General features: G+C 41.2%; 1 protein-coding gene across 1 annotated transcript in view; it reads right to left on the reverse strand.

Annotated features, from left to right (window-relative positions):
• HAPLN1 (hyaluronan and proteoglycan link protein 1) overlaps positions 1–12,226 on the reverse strand; it is a 76,977-nt gene extending 64,751 nt beyond the window's left edge. The window contains exon 1 of the mRNA XM_069590059.1: positions 11,940–12,226. The gene's annotated coding sequence lies outside the window, so the exon portion shown is untranslated. The remainder of the gene's footprint in view (positions 1–11,939) is intronic.
• Between the last annotated feature and the right edge of the window lie 1,032 nt (positions 12,227–13,258).

The following is a 13,258-nucleotide window of genomic DNA, read 5'->3' on the forward strand; positions in this document are numbered from 1 at the left end:
AAACTGCCCACCAAATGGAAAAGGAAATCAAAACTTTATTTATTTGGGAAACTTTCCACCTTTACTTTTCAGATTATGACTTTTTACCTTTTTTTTTGACTGTCTCATACAATATTTAAAAATTTTTAAATTGTTTTCCAATGTAAGAGTTCTTTTTCAAATGGTTTTCGCAACCCAGAACACAGACAACAGAGCAACATTTTCAAGTCACATTGATAATAATGAAGAGATGAAAATGGACGGATGTCTGAAAACAGGTATTCCCTCTGCTCCAAAGGTGAGCAAACTTTTAACGTGTGAACAACATGGAACTCCAATGGAGGCTGTTAAAGAAGGGTGTATATATCCAAGAGATTTTTGTGGGCTAGAGCCTACATGATGATTCCACGTTTCTGTTTTTGAAAACTGAAAGAAGACAACATGGTGCCATTTACTAAACTAGATAAAATTGAGGGAAGTTCAAATTTAGGAGAAAAAGAGTTGACTTCAGATTAGTGCAGTTGAGATGGCAGGCTGACTTCCTAGCTGTGAGATGGTTGTGGTCTGGACACTCAGGAGAAAATTCTGGGCCAAATATACAGCTCTGGATGTCATCTGCACACAGGTGACAGTGGCGTCACACGGAGGAGTAGATGAAAGGGCACAGGGAGGAGCTGGAGGTCAGGGTGGGGCGCCTCGGGCTGAAGCTGTCAGCACAGAGCTGCCAGGAAGCAGGCGGGCTCTCGGAAGCCTGGAACAGACTGAGATGGAGTCAGAAAAGAAGTCTGTGGTAACCGGGCGAGTGCACTGTTACAAACTAAGGGTAGAGATCATGGGGAGGGGAGGGGGACATGGTCATCAGAATGAAATGCGACTAAGAAGACACACCGCAAACAAGCAAATCGTTGGTGACCCTGGTGAGGGTGAAGGGAGAAAGCAGGTTGTGGTGGGCTGAGGAGTGCACGGGTTGAAGGGGTGGACAATGAGCACAGGGAGTTTGTGAAGTCAGGCTCTGAGGAGGAGAAAGATGGGTAGATAGGTTGCATGTGAGACTAGGGCATGTTTTCTAAGTTTAGGACAAAAGGATTTGACCATGATCAAATGCCAATAGGAAGATATAACCAAAGTGGGAGAGGCTGAAAGATACAAGAGAGAGAGAAAAAAAAAAAAAGCCTGCATGCATCCTAAGTTGCTTCAGTCATGTCCAACTTTTTGCAACTGGAAGGACTGCCAGGCTCTTCTGTCCATGAGATTCTCCAGGCAAGAATACTGGAGTGGGTTACCATGTCCTCCTCCAGGGAATCTTAAAAAAAAAAAAAAGCCTAATTAATAGCAAATATGGGGGCTTCCCAGGTAGTGCTAATGGTAAAAAAAAAAAAAAACACACACATCAAAAAAAACACCCACCTGCCATTGCAGGAGACCCAGGTTCAGTCCCTGGGTTGGGAAGATGCCCTGGAGGAGGGCATGACAACCCACTCCAGTATTCTTGCCTGGAGAATCCCATGAACAGAGAAGCCTGGTGGGCTACAGCCCATAGCGTTTCAAAGAGTTGCATAGGACTGCAGAGACTTAGCACGCAGCATGCACGACAGCAAACGTCTGAAGACTGGAGGATTCAGGATCTAGAGCTCAAGGGGCAAGGTCTGCCTGAGATGCTTAGAAGCTACGGAGAGAGAGCCTTTCCCGTTTTTTCCTAACAGAAGGGAAAAGTCAGGAGATTGTTTTGGTGGCAAGACAGGGAGATGGTTCTTTAGAGATGGTTTCTCTTTTTAGTGCAAATTAGGGGGGCTTGGATATCTGCTGTAGGGAAAAAGCAAAAACTTTCAAGCAATATGGTAGAACAGCCACATAGCATTAATGATCCAGCTGAAGTCCGATACCATGAAGTTGGCTGCATTCTACAGGGTGATATGAGTTTGCCCAGCAGTTCCCAGCAGTTTGGAGCAGTTGCAGAGGAAGTCGACTGTTAGATACATCCTGAAAAAGGATCTGGGCCTGGTGGGCCCCTCTGCAGACAACAGGACAAGGCTAATGAGAACGTTGGCAAGTGTGGTGGACATTGGAGAGGAAAGTGAAGATGAAAGGGAACAAGCAGGTAGAAGGAACGTAGAAGTGTGCAATGGAGGCTCCAGGACAATGTGATGAAGCAGAGTCTGGGACTCCAAATTTCCTATTTTGGGTGACTTGGATTTGATGATTATTAATTTATGTATAAGAAGACCGATTTTCTTGAGACAGTCTTGGTTTATACCTGTTTTGCTGGAGTAATTGCTAAGTTTCACCCCGTTTCACTTTCAAAAGTGTCCTTGTTTGTATAATAAATTAAATGTCTTGGTATTTATATAGAGATGACATGGAACAGGCATGGAAGAAGGGAGATAATTAGTTTAATTTTCGACATGTTGAGTTCAAGGAAATTCAGGTTTAAAGATCACGTCGATCAAACATTTGGGCAGATACAACCTATACTCACCCATAATACCTAAGTCAGTATAGTACTAATTGACTTATAATTTAGTGATTATCTCAAGTGATATACTAATCTGCAGATAATACATTAAATTCCTAGAAAATATTTGCTTGAGGGCCTTTCCTTGGTATTAAAATATGTGGTATTTGTGAGTGAAATGAAAAATATTACTCATGTGAGAAACAATTTTAACACTGACCGCTTTGTCAATCTGGTGTAACGTATTAATGGACTGAGTTCAGTTGGGTCATTCCTCAAAACGCCACAAGGTGGCAGCACAACTACATGATGATGTAATTAACAAAGGCAAAGATTCCTGTCAGATATTCGGCAGTTAGAACATTTAAGAGTTTATAGTCATTGGACATTACAAGTGCATGCATGCTAAGCCACTGCAGTCGTGTCCGGCTCTGTGCAACACTACGGACTGTAACCCGCCGGGCTCCTCTGTCCATGGGATTCTCCAGGCAAGAATCCTGGAGTGGGTTTCCATGGCCTCCTCCAGGGAGTCTTCTCTACCCAGGGATTAAACCTAGGTCTCTCATGTCTCTTGCCTTGGCAGGCGAGTTCTTTACCGCTAGTGCCACTACATTATATAAATTTTTCTAAATGTATGCCTTTTAATTTTAAAGTAATTATCTGTTTTATCATTATTGCCAATAGGAGGATGTGAAAATTAAAAAGTTTGATTATGAAATATATGCATTGTTTTTAAATATTTTAAGCAGGTTAAGACACATGATGTCCCTATTCCCTGGTGGCTCCGTGTCTAAAAAGGCCACCTGTAATGCAGAAGATGTGGGTTCCTGAGGGGCAAAGATCCCCTGGAGAAGGAAATGGAAACCCACTCCAGCATTCTTGTCTGGGAAATCCCATGAGCAAGCCTGGTGGGCTACAAAAGTCCACGGAGTCATGAGAGGGTCAGATGCAACCTAGTGACTTGACAACAAAACTCGTGATCACTGATCTGCATTTATGGGCATTCTTAAGATAGCTATACATAGGGCCTCCCTGATGGCTCAGATGGTAAAGAATCCACCTGCAAGGCAGGAGACCTGGGTTTGATCCCTGGGTCTCCGACGATCCCCTGGAGGAGGCCGTGGTAACCCACTCCAGGATTCTTGCCTGGAGAATGCCTATGGACAGAGGAGTCTGGCAGGTTACAGACCATGGGGTCACAAGGAGTCGGACACGACTGAGCGGCTAAGCGCACACGGTATATGATACACTAACTATAAATGTCTTATAAGTTTGCATTTTGATTGGTATATTGTACTTAGATAATTTTACTTACAGTATCTTTTTAATACATTTATCTCACTAGTGAACATACACTTAGTAACTTCATTCGTTGGCCTTTGGGAAGAAAGCATTCAGAAATTTCATGAAGAAACTTGTTTGCCATATTCTAGCTACAGCAACACAAAGGGAGGTAGGTGCAGTTATCTGATTTAGCCAGTGGGTAGTACAGGATACCTGGATAAATTTGAACTTCAGCTAAACAGCAAGTAATCTCTTTAATATAAGTGTGGTACCATACAATATTTGGGGAATACGTAGACTAAAAATTAGTCAATTCTTCAATATATTTTATGTGGCAACCCAAGTAGGGAGCAATAGGAGGGAGAAGAATTGAGGGGTGGGGGGAAAGCAAGCTGCGGAGGAATCCAGGATTTTAGGCTCCAAGTCTGACCTACCATTTAGAGGTCTTCAGGACCAAGGAAAAGAATCATAAATGGACTTGAACTAGGCTGCATTCTGCGGTGAACTCATTTATATGTTAAGCTAAACAACATGGGCTAGGGTTAATCAAGTACTCTGGTGAATTACTATCTACACCACACATTGATTACTGATTTTCAAACAACAAAATACGACAACATATATTTAAAGCTAGCTCAGTTTTGGACAAAATTGAATAAATAACTGCAATTCAGACATTTTGAGGTCTTACCCACATTCAGGGTTATCATTATGAAAATCTGTCATTAGAGCATGAAGGCTCAGAAAGGCCATTTTAATTTCATTTAATCAACAAACATGCCTGGCACCTTCTGTGTGCAGGGGACTGACTTAAACTGTGAGTATAAGGATTAATAAGACACTGATGTAAATCGTCTCAGTAGCCATATATCATTGATAAAACAAAAGTACCATTTCCTCCCGGGTTTTGGTCCTTCATCAATTGTTTCTCCCTTTGTTCCTCCCTAGAATGATCTCCTTTCTCTTCTGTGTGATTTTCAGCTACCATTTTAATACTCAAGACTTCCAAATATCTATTCCAGCCATGACTTCTCCGCTGTGCCTAAGTATGTACATTTAACTGATATGAGTTCCTGGCTGTCCCATGAGTACTTCCTAAATTAGACTCATGGTTTACTCCCAGAAAATCTTATTCTTCGTTTATTCCCAGTCTTAGTCAATTGCAGTGCTCTTCCTGTTCTCCTCTGCCCTTCAGACATTCACACAATCCTCAACTTCTGTCCCCCATCCAGAGTATCATTACTAGATTGTGTGTCTACTGTTCCAAGTCCTTTCTAAACTCATTTCCTTCCTCCAGCCTCAAGTGCCTTAAATTTAGAAATTTATTAAAATTATCAATTAATTTTATTTACATTATTTTATACCAATAAGTATATTTTTAAATCTGAGACGAGTTTATGATTTTAATGGCATTAAGAGAGAAGAATAAGACTGATAAGGAAACACAGGCAGAGTCAGAGAATAGCCTGGGGTTGGGAGGTGTTCAGATGTCTGAAATACAGACACTTGGAAGAGAAGGCAGGGAAACCCCTCAAGCTTCCCATTCAGCATAGTGCTAGGCACTGCTGGAAACAACTGGAAGCATTTATAGGGTGCCCACTGAATGTTCTGCAGAAGACTCTTGAAAGTCCCTTGAGCTGTAAGGAGATCACACCAGACAATCCTAAAGGAAACCAACCCTGAATATTCAACGGAAGGACTGATGCTGAAGCTGAAGCTCCAATACTCTGGCCGCCTGATGAGAAAAACTGACTCATTGGAAAAGACCCTGATGCTGGAAACGATTGAGGGCAGGAGGAGAAGGAGGTGACAGAGGATGAGATGGGTGAATGGCATCACTGACTCAATGGACATGAGTTTGAGCAAACTCCGAGAGATAGTGAATGACAGGGAAGCCTGGCATGCTGCAGGCCATTGGCTTGCTGCAGTCCATGGGGTTGCAAAGAGTCAGACACAACTCAGCGAGTGAACAACAACAGCATAACAACAACAACATGGAACCTTAGGCATTCACATCCTGCAGCGAGGTGAATAATGCAGGTCAAAGATCACATTCCTCTAGACTGCAGGGAAGAAGGGGAAGGAAGCAAAGTCTTTCAATCAGGGTCATTGGTCCTAGCAATCTTACAGGAGCATCAGCGGTGGCATAATCAAAGGAGTATAATTAAGAAAAACAGAAATAAATCTGAAACAACTAATAACATGACTACCCTTATGCCCTATATCAACTATCAAATGGGAAATATTTAAACAAATGATTCTGATCGGTGTTACTTTTAAAAAGCCAAGGCAAATTTTCAGTTTTATTTCCGGTTAGTTTTCCAGAATCTATAATCAGCATCGATGTTGAAATTTCTCAAAACCCATTGGAAAGTATCTCAGCACACATTTTAGAAAGATGCTGGCTTTGATCCATTTTGTCAACGTGATGGCTAATACCTGTCCTTGTCTTATAGCCTATCCCTGTGTTCCTCCTTCAGTACCGTGACTCAGAGGAGTTCTGGACCACATATGTGGGGATTCTCACTGCTATGTCGCTGTATTTGGGGAGACATAAGGGCTCAAACAGAAGAACATGAGAAGCTATAAATGTTTTACCTGTCCAGAGGCAGCCACCCAAGCATGGTAGTAAAGGGCTAAAAGGACTCAAGGAAAGAGAACAGGAAGGTTCAAAAGGAGGGGTCATGATGTCCTTTGCAATGGAGGAGGGGAGTTTGTGTCCGGGCAAGGCACTGAGGGGAGGGGGGAAGGACAGGTTGATCAGGCTAGGGGTTAACTGGACCCAAGATCCTGTGTGTTTCTAGAAACAGGCCTTGAGGGAATCTTTCTGGCCTCACATATGGAATGGGGATAACAGAGATTGAAGACCATGGAGGCCTAAATCAGCTTAATTACACACTGTGGTGTAAGGATGGGAAGGCCCCCAGATGCTTGAAATTCTTTCCACAGAAAACAAAACATTTACTTTACAGAGATAAAAGGCTTGAAATGTAAATGCATGAGTGAAACTCATTCACACTTGGGTGTAATCAGTCAGTCAAGAAATCAATAAACAGAGGAGTATCAGATTCCCTGGGGGTCGGGGGGCAGAGAGCAAGGGTCTGCGTTTAGGAGGTAGAGGCTGGGTGGAAAGGTAGGATAAGTGCCAAGGAAAGAGACCTAGGAGACTAGGAAGGCCAACTTCACCTACTTGGCACATTTTACTTGTGATTCAAGAGGTGTGTCTTCTCCACCAGCTTGTGAACTCCTTGAGCCAATGACTCTGTAGCACCTAGCATTGAGCCTGGTGCAAATGGTAAGCACTAAATCATTCTGTGTTCATGTTGAATTTTCGTTCCAAACTGGTGGACAGCAACTGTGTGCAAATGGACTTTTGCTTTTCCTGCCCATCCAAAGAGACAATTTACTGGAACCCTTACTCTCCTGGGGTTCTGGAGTGTCAGAGCTGCCTTCTCAGGCCCATCTGTGCCCACACAACCAAGAAACAAGGCTCTTACTCAGCTGGGAGATGGCAAACAAGGGAAAATGATTTTAAAGATGCCTGCTCAAAATTCCCCTAATCTGAAAACTATGAGGCAAGGACATTTTGGTTGCTTCTGCTTATAATATACATCAGGATCTTGCAATGCTTTCCATTCATTATCCTCAGTGTGGACTTTTTGATTTTTTTTAGTATCAGTTTTCCTGGTATAGATAGAGTGAAGAGGCTAGCATGTGGTGCTAGCATGGTGCCTGGCAAATAGCAAGTGTTCAATAAATTTTTGTTGAATGAACAAATGAATGCATGAGTGAGTGATTGGGGGTGATCCCCAAATTCCAAGCAATTTAGTCGAAAATGAGGAAAGTTCACATCAAGTAGGTAGAGACTAAACTGCATAAAACTTTGTGAAAAATTGAGGAAAATCCAGATTTACCAGACAAACACTTGAATGTTATTAGCTTAATTGGATTTTATGTGATACAGTAAATGCAACTGGAATATAGTGACTGGAGTATAGGAACAAATCAAGTCAATTTTGTTCTCTTTGGGTTAAGCTAGATTGAACAAAATGGGAAATTTCTGTTGCCCTTGCAAGACTGGGACCTAGTAATTTTTCTAAGTTATTTGGAAAATTCTGACTTTGTTTTGTTTGGTTTTGTTTTGCTTTACTTTACAAATAGCCTCCTGGCCCTCTAGCAATACCTCCATCTCAGATATCACTCCCCTATCAAGCTATAAAACAATTAATAGAAGCTCAAAATATTTGGGCAACATTTGCTATTTTAAACAAATCCTGGTTTTAGTCTGAACATAGTTAAGAACTTTTCAGGCCCAGCAAGCCCCGCTTCAGGTCTCCATTACTGGAAAAAGCCATTATGTGGAACCACTGCAATTCAGCCAAGAACGTAGTAGTAGTAGCACATTTCAGAAAGCTTGGCTGATCCTCTCTTGTAGGTTGTTCTTATCTAGTATCAGGTCACCTGAAATCATTAAAACCTCTTGTAGCAGTTTTCCAATCCATGACTAAATTTCCACTTTGAGGACCTCTGACTTTTTAGGCATTCTCTCACTAGAATGAGTCTACGATTCATGCTAAATCACAAGGATGATCAGGTGAAATTGTTAACAGAATGCTATGTTTCTGGTGGATAATAACTCACTGGACATAAAAATTAAGATAATATGCTTTATTTTACATGATTGTTGATGTTGATTCCAGCCATTACCTCCAATCAAGTCAGGCTATAATTCTGTGGCATTAATGAAGACAGACTTAATGAGCAGCTCTCCTTTCACAGCGTAGGTCTCGCTGCTGTACACAAAACCAAAGTCCCCTAAACAGGAAACTTCCATTCCACACCAGCAGGCCTAACTCGATCTGTGGATTACACCTCCAGAGCTCAGCAAGCAACAAATTAATCATGGTTTCCCCCAACTGAGGCATTTTTTCCCTTCCAATCTGAATTTCAGAACTTGTCTTGATTAATGCTGATGTGCTGAACACTGTTGCCATTAAGTCATATATCTTGCAAAGAGCCATTTGGAGTAATAATTCATATATCTCCTGGAGCAAAGTTTTTCAAAAGTCTCAATGCAATATTCTGTTGGATCAATCTCCTATGATATCTTGATGCTTCTTTCCAACAGTGGCTTTCATTCTAATTGTTCTTAAGATTTTTATCTATCACGTCAACTTAATAGAAACAATGTTCCTGCTTCAAAACTACATATGAATAACAGGTATAGATAAAGTTGTCCTACATGCTGATTATTAGTCCCTGAGAGCAGTATTTTGTAAAACTTACCTCACTACCCCAAAGCAACTTTTACTCTTATCCTTTTATATTTAATGAAAAAAAATCTAAAGAATATGTGCTAGTATCTGTGTGCTAAAGCTTTTAAGCTAATTATTATTTATCCACTTAAAATTAGTAACGGTAAATTTTCCATTTAGGAAAATCATTCAAGATTCAAACTCTCCCCACTCTTTTTTTAAGCTAGGTCATGACATCTCTGCAGAAGACAAATCCTGTATTAGAGATGAGTTATTGTTGTTCAGTTGTTAGTCAGGTCTGACTCTTGTGATTAGAAGTGAGTTACTGTTATCCTCAAGGAGGCAGAAAGTTGATGATGTTACTCAGTAAAGAGTAACAGTAAACTAATTTTTAATGCAACCACCATGAGTTTAATCAACTGTTAAGTGATTCCTTGATTTTTAAATTATACAAAAGTCACTTGCTGTATTTTCTACTCTGAGCACCTACCCCAACGTCTGGCCTGCAGTTGGTGTTCAATGTCAACTGGATGGAACTCAGGATTTTTTACCGAGGCTGGTGAGAAAGCGTTCTTCAATTTGTCCACTAGGTGGCATACAGGGACCATGCTTCCCGCATGGAACCATCACAGACCCTCCCATTCATGGTGTAAATAAAGAGCTGCATTATTAATTTATACCATAGCATCCACTCTACACCTAATATTTGTTTAACCAGCTGTTTCCTGTAATCCTCCTTAAACACTATTGATTAAAATCCTAAGAACATTCAAGTTTCCATCCCTTTCCATTTTACCCCAACAACATATTGTTGCTTTTACTTAACACTAAATACATTTAAATATCATAGGCTAAGTACTATGGTTACTGATAATGAATACAGGAGGTCGGAAAATTAACTAGAGGCAACAGAAGACGACAATGCAAAAGTGTTTTCAAATTTGCTCTGCATTTCGCTGGAATTTTAACTGGCTGTGAATACCATTATTTTTAAAATGTAATCCGGAAAATAAAACATACATGGGGCAGAAGGAAATGAAAAGAAAACCAGTATTAGGGTGTTCCAAAAAAAGGGAGTTATTTCCTGAATATGCCTCTTGTTCATCTTTACAAAGACCGAGGGCTGTGCTACCTTAAGAGTCAAAGACTTCTTCAACTACTCAGAAAATACCAACATTCCACACCCAAGATGCTAAAAGGCAGGACTGTTTAGTAGACCATCTATTCATAAAGCATCTTCGTTCGCCGAATGTATTTATCCTGGATGTGTTACCGGCTCCCAAAGGAAGGAAAAGGAAGTGAAACCACTAGGGATATAATGAATTGATTCTTCTCTGTGAAAGTATCTTCAGTTCTTCTAAATTACAGCGTCAGTCATTCCTCTGAGATTCAGGGTCTAGCTGACAATAAATGGCTCACTTTATAAGAACACCATGTTCTCTTCTTGCTTGTTTCTGATAGAAAGCCCAGGCCCACTGAACACTCCCCTTTGGAATACTGGTCTCTGGGTACTTTCTCTTTGGAGACCAGTGGTCTGGAGATTGTTGGTTTTCTCTTGCTCATTAAGCTATGTTTAAACAAAATTAGTTCTTATCTAGTTTTTCCATTTTTAATCTGTTACCAGTTTTGTGAAGAGATTACCAAAACATATAGCCATTCTCTTAGCTTAAAAATTAAATTATCAAGAACAGATTGCCCCAAAGTGGCTGAAGACTAAGGTTTAAATAAATGCCCAACCTCCTTTGGCATACTTTCTATTTTATTGAATGAAAGAAAAACTTCTTTATTCATAAAAAAATAATGGAACTGAACTGAAGACACATCAAACTAAAAGTTATCCAAAGAGAACGACTATGATGTATTTTTGGTAAAACAGTATTCCCATTTTATGATTCCATTAAAATATTGAAGTCGCTGAAGTGTGTATAAAAGGACTCGAATTTAGTACACTGAAATAATAGAAATGGTTGCCAGAAACTACGTTTGTAATGAATAAATATTACATTTCATGTAGAAATTAATTCTCAGGCTTTATTTCTTAAGAACCGTTAGCTTCCAAGAAGCCAGCCAGTATGTTTGATTTTATGACATCACACTGGAACGTGTACAGGAACGCTTTCCATCCTAAAAACTCCCAAAGTACTGGCCGCTTTGTGTATTTTTCCAGGGATAAATGAAAATAAAATAACTTATTTTCAAAATAATAAACCATCTTATTTGGAACACAACAGTCATAGCCAATGGAAGAAAACAACTTCATTTCAACCCCAGAGAGTTCAGATTTACTTAGGATGGTAAACAGTCTCACACAAATCATTCATTTAAGCAACTTTTAAAAGTAACCTTACCAACCATGACTTAAAAGGAATTTTTTCAGTGTATTAAAATTGTCCACCAACATCATTCTATATACAAAAAGCATCAGAGTTCTGTGATCTTAATTTCACAATTCAGTTGAGAACCCTGGACCAAAATCAGCAACATCTCAAAGACTGTCACTCTTACAGGTATTACCTATGTGATTACAATAACTTTCTTTTTCACATAAACTTACATAGTCTCTAAAAGAACACTCATAAATCTGGAATGGACATTGCCATTCCTCAGCATTCCCTTCAGCCTATACTATCCGTTTTTCCAGGTGTTATAAAAATGTTTGTTGAAATACAGATGGAAAAACTGCCACTTGGAAACCATGCATCCACCAGATTTATAGTAGCATCAGCAAAATCTGGGATATTGGACTTCCTCCTTGCCCCAGTCTAGACTGAGCTTGTTTATTGCTGAACAGTATTTTATCTGACAATATGAATCCTTTTTTTTTTTTAAAGTTGAGATGCCATGTCAAACTCAAAATTAAGAAAAGTTATTTTAATGTATACATATATTATGTATTGCTCTCTGAAATCTTAAAGGAATCAAGGCTTAACCCAAAGAGTAAAAAAAAAAAAAAAAAAAGGGATTTTTACCTTGTCCTAAAATCCAGAAGTTCAGATGCTCTCAAGTCCTGCTGAAGTTGGAGCCTGGAGATCAAGTGAAGCCAGCGCTCTTTCCCCTCACCTTAAGTTTGTCTCTGGGCAAGTGTGTGTGCGTGTGTGAGTGTGTGTGTGTGTGTGTGTGCGTGTGCCGCGCAGAATGTCTCTTTGTGGCGCTGGATGGCAGAGGTCCTGCTCCTGGGAAGAAGGAGGCACTTTCTCACCAAGAGCAGAAGAAAAGCAAAGCAGCGTCACCAGGAAAGTTCTCCTCCCAGATCCCCTAATTACAGCCTAACGTGCGCTTCATGCAAACTTCACGGAGGAAGGGAGGGGCAGCTCTATGCCCAGACCTTGTGGAACAGCAGCCTCTTAGATGACTTTCCCTCTGCTCAGATCCCGGAGTTACCCGCTCAGGGGTTCAGGCAGAGCGGGAGCTACAACCACAAACCCTCACCGCTGCACACCTCCTGGGTCTGTCCAGAGGGGATGGGGCAAGGGGCTGTGGAATGATCCTGGGGCAGCGGGGTGATGCAGACAAGCCAGGACAGTGAATTTTCACTTTATTTCTTAGCCTCTGCTTAAAATGAAGATCCAAAAGTAGGGGAGGTCCTCGCTTTCCCGTCTCCCTCTCCCCAAGGTATATCCAGGGTAATCAGGTAGACAGGTAATTATGACAACAGCGGATAAAGCTTCCAAAATTTAAGGTGCCCTTTCACCCACACTGCCAGAAGTATGCTTTCTTGTTTACTGGACGCCGTATTGATACTGAGTTTGATTCTCCTTTAACAAACAACTGCTATTGTATCCTTGGATGACAAAGCTCAAAGAACCTGGGTTTATTTATAGAGTGAAGAATGCGAGGGGCAGACAGGATGGGTGGAGTTGGCTTATGGATCCATAACCAGGATTAGAACCAGATGGGTACAGAGCGCGCGCGCGCACGCACATGGAGAGAGGCGCGCGGGCGCGCGCAAGCACCCCTAAAATAACCACTGGGGAAGATGCTAGGACACGCGGGAAAACGCCTCCTGAACAAACAGACATTTATTTATAACTTCTGGGACAGTATATAGGTCCATTGATTCCCGCCTTGAGTAACCAAGGGTTTTGGAGAGGAAACGGCTTCATATTTCAATAACAGAGCCACCTTTGATGGAGCCTAGGAGGGGGGAAAAAAGAAACACACCGCAGGAAGCAAACGGCTGTTGCAGCCGCCGGGAGGAGGGAGCGGGGCTGGCCCGGGGATGAGGACAAGCAAACAAGCCCGAGAGGCCCCTAGCCAGGGAGGAGGCGAGACGCAGGCCATTTCGCTT

This window comes from Ovis canadensis, chromosome 5 (genome assembly GCF_042477335.2).
Source record: "Ovis canadensis isolate MfBH-ARS-UI-01 breed Bighorn chromosome 5, ARS-UI_OviCan_v2, whole genome shotgun sequence".
NCBI classification, from domain to species: Eukaryota; Metazoa; Chordata; class Mammalia; order Artiodactyla; family Bovidae; genus Ovis; species Ovis canadensis.